Source organism: Triticum dicoccoides, chromosome 4B (assembly GCF_002162155.2).
Source record: "Triticum dicoccoides isolate Atlit2015 ecotype Zavitan chromosome 4B, WEW_v2.0, whole genome shotgun sequence".
In the NCBI taxonomy this organism is placed as follows: Eukaryota; Viridiplantae; Streptophyta; class Magnoliopsida; order Poales; family Poaceae; genus Triticum; species Triticum dicoccoides.
This window is the reverse complement of record NC_041387.1, coordinates 670,852,818-670,864,001: the sequence shown is the minus strand read 5'-3', so window position 1 is coordinate 670,864,001 and position 11,184 is coordinate 670,852,818.

Sequence of the window (11,184 nt, the reverse complement as noted above, 5' to 3'; positions counted from 1 at the left end):
ACCGAATCTCCAACTGTCTGCTTGCAACTCTCTCTCTGACAAAATGAAAATCTATCTCAATATGCTTTGTTCTAGCATGAAAAACAGGATTTGCTGACAAGTATGTTGCACCAAGATTGTCACACCATAGACATGGAGTTTGAGTGCTCCTAACACCAAGTTCTCTCATCAGTGATTGAACCAAAATAATCTCTGCTGTTGCATTTGCCAACGCCTTGTATTCTGCCTTTGTGCTTGATCTAGACACTGTAGCATGTTTCTTTGCACACCATGATATTAAATTAGGTCCAAAAAATATAGCAAACCCACCAGTAGAACGTCTGTCATCAACACATCCTGCCCAATCAGAATCAGAAAATGCACTGACTAGTGTGGATGATGACTTGGTGAAGTTCAGACCAACATTCATAGTATTTTTCACATATCTCACTATGCGCTTTGCAGCAGTCCAATGAACTGTAGTGGGTGCATGAAGAAACTGGCATACCTTGTTGACAGCAAAAGATAAATCAGGTCTAGTGAGAGTTAAGTACTGAAGAGCACCTACTAGACTTCTGTATTTTGTGCCATCCTCTTGACTCAAAAGTTCTCCTTTTGTGAGAGACAATTTTTCTGTGCTAGAGAGAGGAGTTAGTGACGGTTTGCATCCTTGTAACCCAACTCTTCTTACCAGATCAGTTGCATACTTTTTCTGTGAGAGATGAAGCCCATCCTCATGTTTCTTTACTTCAATTCCTAGGAAGAAATGCAATTCTCCTAAATCCTTGAGAGCAAACTCTGAATTTAAATCCTTCAGCAATGCTGTTATGGCCTCATTGGATGAGCTAGTAACAATTATATCATCAACATAAATAAGCACAAATATAGATGTATTTGACTTATTGTAAATGAACAATGAGGTGTCAGATTTTGACGAAACGAAACCAAGAGCCTGCAATTTCTGACTGAGACGGGAGTACCACGCTCGAGGAGCTTGCTTCAACCCATATAAACCTTTGTCAAGTCTGCATACATGAAATGGTGCATTCTTGTCCTCAAAACCAGGAGGTCGTTTTGTTGGGGAACGTAGCAGAAATTCAAAAAATTTCCTACGCGTCACCAAGATCTATCTATGGAGAGACCAGCAACGAGTAGAAAGAGAGTGCATCTACATACCCTTGTAGATCGCTAAGCGGAAGCGTTCAAGTGAACGCGGTTGATGGAGTCGTACTCGTCGTGATTCAGATCACCGATGATCAAGTGCCGAACGGACGGCACCTCCGCGTTCAACACACGTACAGCCCGGTGACGTCTCCCACGCCTTGATCCAGCAAGGAGAGAGGGAGAGGTTGAGGAAGACTCCATCCAACAGCAGCACAACGGCGTGGTGGTGGTGGAGGAGCGTGGCAATCCCGCAGGGCTTCGCCAAGCACCACGGGAGAGGAGAAGAACTTGGGAGAGAGGGAGGGGCTGCACCAAAGGCATAAGCTGTGTTTGGGAGGCCCTCCTACCCCACTATATATAGGGATCCCAAGGGGGGGGGGTGCGCCAGCCCCTAGGAGATCCAATCTCCAAGGGGGCGGCGGCCAGGGGAGGAGTCCTCCCCCCCCCAAGGCACCTAGGAGGTGCCTTCCCCTGCCGGGACTCTTCCTTTAGGGTTTCCCCAGGCGCATGGGCCTCTTGGGGCTGGTGCCCTTGGCCCATGTAGGCCAAGGCGCACCCCCTACAGCCCATGTGGCCCCCTGGGGCAGGTGGCCCCACCCGGTGGGCCCCCGGGACCCTTCCGGTGGTCCCGGTACAATACCGATGACCCCGAAACTTGTCCCGATGGCCAAAACAGGACTTCCTATATATAAGTCTTTACCTCCGGACCATTCCGGAACTCCTCGTGACGTCCGGGATCTCATCCGGGACTCCGAACAACATTCGGTAACCACATACAAGCTTCCTTTATAACCCTAGCGTCATCGAACCTTAAGTGTGTAGACCCTACGGGTTCGGGAGACATGCAGACATGACCGAGACGTTCTCCGGTCAATAACCAACAGCGGGATCTGGATACCCATGTTGGCTCCCACATGTTCCACGATGATCTCATCGGATGAACCACGATGTCAAGGACTTAATCAATCCCGTATTCAATTCCCTTTGTCTATCGGTATGTTACTTGCCCGAGATTCGATCGTCGGTATCCAATACCTTGTTCAATCTCGTTACCGGCAAGTCACTTTACTCGTTCCGTAACACATCATCCCGTGATCAACTCCTTGGTCACATTGCGCATATGATGATATCCTACCGATTGGGCCCAGAGATACCTCTCCGTTTACACGGAGTGACAAATCCCAGTCTTGATCCGCATAAAACAATAGATACTTTCGGAGATACCTGTAGTGCACCTTTATAGTCACCCAGTTACGTTGTGACGTTTGATACACCCAAAGCACTCCTACGGTATCCAGGAGTTACATGATCTCATGGTCAAAGGAAGAGATACTTGACATTGGCAAAGCTCTAGCAAACGAACTACACGATCTTTGTGCTATGCTTAGGATTGGGTCTTGTCCATCACATCATTCTCCTAATGATGTGATCCCGTTATCAACGACATCCAATGTCCATAGCCAGGAAACCATGACTATCTGTTGATCACAACGAGCTAGTCAACTAGAGGCTCACTAGGGACATATTGTGGTCTATGTATTCACACGTGTATTACGATTTCCGGATAATACAGTTATAGCATGAATAAAAGACAATTATCATGAACAAGGAAATATAATAATAATACTTTTATTATTGCCTCTAGGGCATATTTCCAACAGTCTCCCACTTGCACTAGAGTCAATAATCTAGTTCACATCGCCATGTGATTAACACTCACAGGTCACATCGCCATGTGACTAATACCCAAGAGTTTAATAGAGTCAGTAGTCTAGTTCACATCACTATGTGATTAACACTCAATGAGTTTTATGTTTGATCATGTTGCTTGTGAGAGAGGTTTTAGTCAACAGGTCTGAACCTTTCAGATCCGTGTGTGCTTTACAAATCTCTATGTCATCTCCTAGATGCAGCTACCACGCTCTATTTGGAGCTATTCCAAACAACTGTTCTACTTGGAGCTATTCTAAATTATTGCTCCATTATATGTATCCGGTCTCTCTACTCAGAGCTATCCGGATAGGTGTCAAGCTTGCATCGTCGTAACTTTTACGACGAACTCTTTTACCACCTCCATAATCGAGAAAATTCCTTAGTCCACTAGTTACTAAGGATAACTTTGACCGCTGTCCTGTGATCCATTCATGGATCACTCTTGTACCCCTTGACTGACTCATGGCAAGGCACACTTCAGGTGCGGTACACAGCATAGCATACTGAAGAGCCTACGTCTTAAGCATAGGGGACGACCTTCGTCCTTTCTCTCTATTCTGCCGTGGTCGAGCTTTAAGTCTTAACTTCGTACCTTACAACTCAGGCAAGAACTGCTTCTTTGACTGATCCATCTTGAACACCTTCAAGATCATGTCAAGGTATATGCTCATTTTGAAAGTATTATTAAGCATTTTGATCTATCCTGATAGATCTCGATGCTCAATGTTCAAGTAGCTTAATCCAGGTTTTCTATTGAAAAACACCTTTCAAATAACCCTATATGCTTTATAGAAATTCTACATCATTTCTGATCAACATATACTCATCAGAAATTCTATAGTGCTCCCACTCACTTCTTTGGAAATACATGTTTCTCATAAACTTTGTACAAACCCAAAATCTTTGATCATCATCAAAGCATACATTCCAACTCCGAGATGCTCACTCCAGTCCTTAGAAGGATCGCTGGAGCTAGCATACCTTTTAGCATCCTTAGGATCGACAAAAACTTTCTGATTGTATTACCTACAATCTTTCCTCACGAAAACTGGTAAGGAAACTCGTTTTGATATCCTTCTGCCAGATTTCATAAATACAGCTAATGCTAACATGAATCCGACGGACTTTAAGCATCGCTACGGATGAGAAAATCTCATCGTAGTCAACTCCTTGAACTTGTGAAAAAACACTTCGCCACAAGTCGAGCTTCATAGATGGTGACATTACCATCCACGTCCGTCTTCTTCTTAAAGATCCATTTATCTTAATGGCTTGCCGATCATCGGGCAAGTCCATCAAAGTCCATGGATCCGTTCTTGGATTTTATGGCCTCGAGCCATTTATCGGAATTCGGGCCCACCATCGCTTCTCCATAGCTCGTAGGTTCATTGTTGTCCAGCAACATTACTTCCAAGACAGGATTACGTACCACTCTGAAGTAGTACGCATCCTTGTCATCCCACGAGGTTTGGTAGTGACTTGATCCGAAGTTTCATGATCAATATCATAAGCTTCCACTTCAATTGGTGTAGGTGCGACATGAACAACTTCCTGTGCCCTGATACACACTGGTTGAAGTGATGGTTCAATAACCATATCAAGTCTCCACCATCCTCCCACTCAACTCTTTCGAGAGAAACCTTTCCTCGAGAAAGGACCCGATTCTAGAAACAATTCATATTGCTTTCGGATCTGAATTAGGAGGTATACCCAACTGTTTTGGGTGTCCTATGAAGATGTATTTTATCCGCTTTGGGTTCGAGCTTATCAACCTGAAACTTTTTCATGTAAGCGTCGCAGCCCCAAACTTTTAAGAAACGACAACTTAGGTTTCTCTAAACCATAATTCATACGGTGTCATCTCATCGGAATTACGTGGTGCCCTATTTAAAGTGAATGTGGTTGTCTCTAATGCCTAACCCATGAACAATAGTGGTAATTCGATAAGGGACATCATGGTACGCACCATATCCAATAGGGTGCAACTATGATGTTCGGACACACCATCACACTAGGGTGTTCCAGGCGGTATTAATTGCGAAACAATTTCCACAATGTCTTAATTGTGTGCCAAAACTCGTAACTCAGATATTCATCTCTATGAGCATATCATAGACATTTTATCCTCTTGTCACAATGATCTTCTACTTCACTCTGAAATTACTTGAACCATTCAATAATTCAGACTTGTGTTTCATCAAGTAAATATTCTCAACATCTACTCGAATAATCTGTGAAGTAAGAACATAATGATATTCACTGCATGCCTCAGCACTCATTCGACTGCACACATCAAAATGTGTTACTTCCAACAAGTTGCTATCTTGTTCCATCTTATTGAAACCGAGGCTTTTCAGTCATCTTGTCCATGTGGTATGATTTGCATATCTCAAGTGATTCAAAATCAAGTGAGTCCAAACGATCCATTTGCATGGAGTTTCTTCATGCATATATACCAATAGACATGGTTCGCATGTCTCAAACTTTTCAAAAATGAGTGAGTCCAAAGATCCATCAACATGGAGCTTCTTCATGCGTTTTATACCATTATGACTTACATGGCAGTGCCACAAGTAAGTGGTACTATCATTACTATCTTATATCTTTTGGCATGAAAATGTGTATCCCTACGATCAAGATTCAATAAACCATTCCTTTAGGTGCAAGAGCACTTATTCAGGTTTAATACTAATCTTTGATGGTAGAGGGAGCGTGCGATGTTAGATCACATCAAACTTGGAAATGCTTCCAACACATATCGTCGGCTCACCTTTAGCTAGTCTCCGTTTATTCCGTAGCTCTTTATTTCGAGTTACTAACACTTAGCAACCGAACCAGTATCTTATACCTTGGTGCTACTGGGAGTACTAGTAAAGTACACATTAGCATAATGTATATCCAATATACTTCTATCGACCTTGCCAGCCTTCTCATCTACCAAGTGTCTAGGGTAATCCTGCTCCAGTGGTTGTTCCCCTTATTTACAGAAGCACTTAGTCTCGGGTTTGGGTTCAACCTCGGGTTTCTTCACTGGTGCAGCAGCTGATTTGCCGTTTCATGAAGTATCCCTTCTTGCCCTTGCCCTTCTTGAAACTAGTGGTTTTACCAACCATCAACAATTGATGCTCCTTCTTGATTTCTACTTTCATGATGTCAAACAACGCGAATACCTCAAGGATCATCATCTCTATCCTTGATATGTTATAGTTCATCACGAAGCTCTAGCAGCTTGGTGGCAATGACTTTGGGGAAACATCACTATCTCATCTAGAAGATCAACTCCCACTCGATTCAAGTGATTGTTGCACTCAGACAATCTGAGCACAAGCTCAACGATTGAGCTTTTCTCCCTTAGTTTGCAGGCTAAGAAAATTGTCGGAGGTCTTATACCTCTTGACGTGGGCACGAGCCTGAAATCCCAATTTCAGCCCTCGAAACATCTCATTTGTTCCGCGACGTTTCGAAAACGTCTTTGGTGCCTCTACTTAAACCATTTAACTGAACTATCACGTAGTTATCAAAACGTGTATGTTCGATGTTCGAAACATCCACAAACGATGTTTGGGGTTCAGCACACTAAGCGGTGCATTAAGGACATAAGCTTTCTACTGATCGCATAATCGCTACTGTCAACTTTCAACTATATTTTCTCTAGGAACATATCTAAACAGTGGAACTAAAGCGTGAGCTTACGACATAATTTGCAAAAGGTCTTTTGACTATGTTCAGGATAATTAAGTTCATCTTATGAACTCCCACTTAGATAGACATCCCTCTGGTCATCTAAGTGATCACATGATCCGAGTCAACTAGGCCGTGTCCGATCATCACGTGAGACAGACTAGTCATCATCGGTGAACATCTTCATGTTGATCATATCTACTATACGACTCATGCTCGACCTTTCGGTCTCCGTGTTCCGAGGCCATGTCTGCACATGCTAGGCTCGTCAAGTTAACCCTAAGTGTTTTCGCTGTGTAAAACTGTCTTACACCCGTTGTATGTGAACGTAAGAATCCATCACACCCGATCATCACGTGGTGCTTAGAAGCGACGAACTGTAGCAACGGTGCACAGTTAGGGGAGAACACTTCTTGAAATTTTTGTAAGGGATCATCTTATTTACTACCGTCGTCCTAAGTAAACAAGATGCATAAACATGATAAACATCACATGCAATCAAATAGTGACATGATATGGCCAATATCATTTTGCTCCTTTTGATCTTCATCTTCGGGGCTCCATGATCATCATCGTCACCGGCATGACACCATGATCTCCATCATCATGATCTCCATCATCGTGTCTTCATGAAGTTGTCACGCCAACGACTACTTCTACTTCTATGGCTAACGCGTTTAGCAATAAAGTAAAGTAATTTACATGGCGTTCTTCAATGACACGCAGGTCATACAATAAATAAAGACAACTCCTATGGCTCCTGCCGGTTGTCATACTCATCGACATGCAAGTCGTGAATCCTATTACAAGAACATGATCAATCTCATACATCACATATCATTCATCACATTGTTCTTGGCCATATCACATCACATAGCATACCCTGCAAAAACAAGTTAGACGTCCTCTAATTGTTGTTGCATGTTTTACGTGGCTGCTATGGGTTTCTAGCAAGAACGTTTCTTACCTACGCAAGACCACAACGTGATATGCCAATTGCTATTTACCCTTCATAAGGACCCTTTTCATCGAATCCGTTCCGACTAAAGTGGGAGAGACTGGCACCCGCTAGCCACCTTATGCACCAAGTGCATGTCAATCGGTGGAACCTGTCTCACGTAAGAGTACGTGTAAGGTCGGTCCGGGCCGCTTCATCCCACAATACCGTCGAAACAAGATTGGACTAGTAACGGTAAGCATATTGAACAACATCAACGCCCACAACTACTTTGTGTTCTACTCGTGCAAAGAATCTACGCAATAGACCTAGCTCATGATGCCACTGTTGGGGAACGTAGCAGAAATTCAAAATTTTCCTACGTGTCACCAAGATCTATCTATGGAGAAACCAGCTACGAGTAGAAGGAGAGTGCATCTACATACCCTTGTAGATCGCTAAGCGGAAGTGTTCAAGTGAACGGGGTTGATGGAGTCGTACTCGTCGTGATTCAAATCACCGATGATCAAGTGCCGAACGGACGGCACCTCCGCGTTCAACACACGTACAGCCCGGTGACGTCTCCCACGCCTTGATCCAGCAAGGAGAGAGGGAGAGGTTGAGGAAGACTCCATCCAGCAGCAGCACAACGGCGTGGTGGTGATGGAGGAGCGTGGCAATCCTGCAGGGCTTCGCCAAGCACCTACGGGAGAGGAGGAGGTGTCACGGGAGGGAGGGAGGCGCCAAGGGCTCAGGTATGGATGCCCTCCCTCCCCTCCACTATATATAGGGGCAGGGGAGAGGGGGGAGGCGCAGCCTTGCCCCTTCCTCCAAGGAAAGGGTGCGGCTAAGAGGGGGGGAGGAGTCCATCCTCCCCAAGGCACCTCGGAGGTGCCTTCCCCCTTTAGGACTCTCCCCTTTTTCCTATATCTTGGCGCATGGGCCTCTAGGGGCTGGTGCCCTTGGCCCATGTAGGCCAAGGCGCACCCCCTACAGCCCATGTGGCCCCCCCGGGGCAGGTGGCCCCACCCGGTGGGCCCCCGGGACCCTTCCGGTGGTCCCGGTACAATACCGATGACCCCGAAACTTGTCCCGATGGCCGAAACAGGACTTCCTATATATAAATCTTTACCTCCGGACCATTCCGGAACTCCTCGTGACGTCCGGGATCTCATCCGGGACTCCAAACAACATTCGGTAACCACATACAAGCTTCCTTTATAACCCTAGCGTCATCGAACCTTAAGTGTGTAGACCCTACGGGTTCGGGAGACATGCAGACATGACCGAGACGTTCTCCGGTCAATAACCAACAGCGGGATCTGGATACCCATGTTGGCTCCCACATGTTCCACGATGATCTCATCGGATGAACCACGATGTCAAGGACTTAATCAATCCCGTATTCAATTCCCTTTGTCTATCAGTATGTTACTTGCCCGAGATTCGATCGTCGGTATCCAATACCTTGTTCAATCTCGTTACCGGCAAGTCACTTTACTCGTTCCGTAACACATCATCCCGTGATCAACTCCTTGGTCACATTGCGCATATGATGATATCCTACCGAGTGGGCCCAGAGATACCTCTCCGTTTACACGGAGTGACAAATCCCAGTCTTGATCCGCATAAAACAATAGATACTTTCGGAGATACCTGTAGTGCACCTTTATAGTCACCCAGTTACGTTGTGACGTTTGATACAACCAAAGCACTCCTACGGTATCCAGGAGTTACACGATCTCATGGTCAAAGGAAGAGATACTTGACATTGGCAAAGCTCTAGCAAACGAACTACACGATCTTTGTGCTATGCTTAGGATTGGGTCTTGTCCATCACATCATTCTCCTAATGATGTGATCCCGTTATCAACGACATCCAATGTCCATAGCCAGGAAACCATGACTATCTGTTGATCACAACGAGCTAGTCAACTAGAGGCTCACTAGGGACATATTGTGGTCTATGTATTCACACGTGTATTACGATTTCCGGATAATACAGTTATAGCATGAATAAAAGACAATTATCTTGAACAAGGAAATATAGTAATAATACTTTTATTATTGCCTCTAGGGCATATTTCCAACACGTTTCATGTAAACTTCTTCTTCCAGGACACCATGAAGGAACGCATTCTGTACATCCAGCTGATGAAGGCTCCATCCCCTGGAAACAGCAATTGACAAGACAAGGCGAATTGTTGCAGCTTTTACAACCGGACTGAAGGTGTCCTCATAGTCTATGCCATAACGATGTTTAAAACCTTTCGCAACAAGTCTAGCTTTGTACCTATCTATGGTTCCATCAGATTTTCTCTTCATTCTGAATACCCATTTGCAGTCAATCAAGTTTTTACCTTGCTGTGGGGGAACGAGATGCAAGTCTTATTTCTTTGAAGTGCCATGTACTCTTCATCCATGGCCTTTTTCCACCTTGCATCACTAAGAGCTTCCTCAAGCGTATGCGGTTCTCCTGTAGAACATGCTAATCCAAACTTGAGTACATGCTTGTAATTGACAGGTTTAATTACACCTTTTTTAAGACGTGTGCAAGGTGGTGAAGAAGCAGCAGGAGCAGTTTCCGCAGAAGATCGCGCCTGCTCAGGAGCTGCAGTAACGGGCGATCCCGAGGGAGATCCTCTGGCTGATGTGTCAGCCGGATCGTCTGTGGCCGTGTGCTGAGTTGATGGCGAGGTAGATGGCGCAGAAGATCCCGGTGGCTCATCATGCACCAATGATGACGCGTGGCCACACAGATCAGCCCCGGAGTCCGCGCCTCGGCCATGCAGGGAAGCACCGGAGTCCACGCCTGTCTGATGCGGGCGGCGTGTGTAGACGCACACACCATCCGGGAACCGCACGTGCTCGGGCCCCGTAGCAGGCTGCCGCATGTCGCCCGCAGATTGGTGCGGGCCGGACTCCTCCGACCGGCGGGGTGACATGCGACGCGTGACGGGCGATGAGTGGAGACCGCCCGCGGAGGAATCTGCTGGCGCGTCTGTCCATGCGGGTCCCGCACCTGTCTGCTACGAAACGGATCCCGTGGCGGATTCTCTCGGCTGCTATGCTGCAGATCCCGAGGGAGATTTGCCCCCTGGTTGGAGACACATGAATTGTTGCCCTGTTGGGCTGATTTCTTCAGCATTATGAGGGTTAAGAAACAGTTGATCATCCAAGTTATTTCCCCCTTGATCAAAGCAGGTGAGATTAGGAGGCAAGAGCAGAATCTCTTTCCGAAGAAGAGCACCAGCATTAGGATGTAAATCAGTGAATGGAAATTTTGTTTCATCAAAGACTACATCACGAGATATATAGACACGTCCGGTAGACACATCAAGGCACTTCACACCCTTATGCTGGGCACTATAACGAAGGAAAACGCATTGCTTTGATCGAAACATAAGCTTGCGTTTGTTATAGGGCCTTAGGTTGGGCCAACATGCGCAGCCAAACACCCTAAGAGTTGTATAATCAGGTTTGGTGTGAAGGAGACGTTCCATTGGAGTTTCATTGTTAATGACACGACTTGGCAGCATATTAATGATATGAACAACAACAAGAAAAGCATCATCCCAAAACTTGAGAGGCATGGAGGCACCGGCTAGAAGAGCTAGACCGACCTCAACGATGTGTCTATGTTTTCTTTTGACCGTCCCGTTTTGTTGGTGGGCGTGAGGACAGGACACATGGTGAGAGATGCCAAGTGT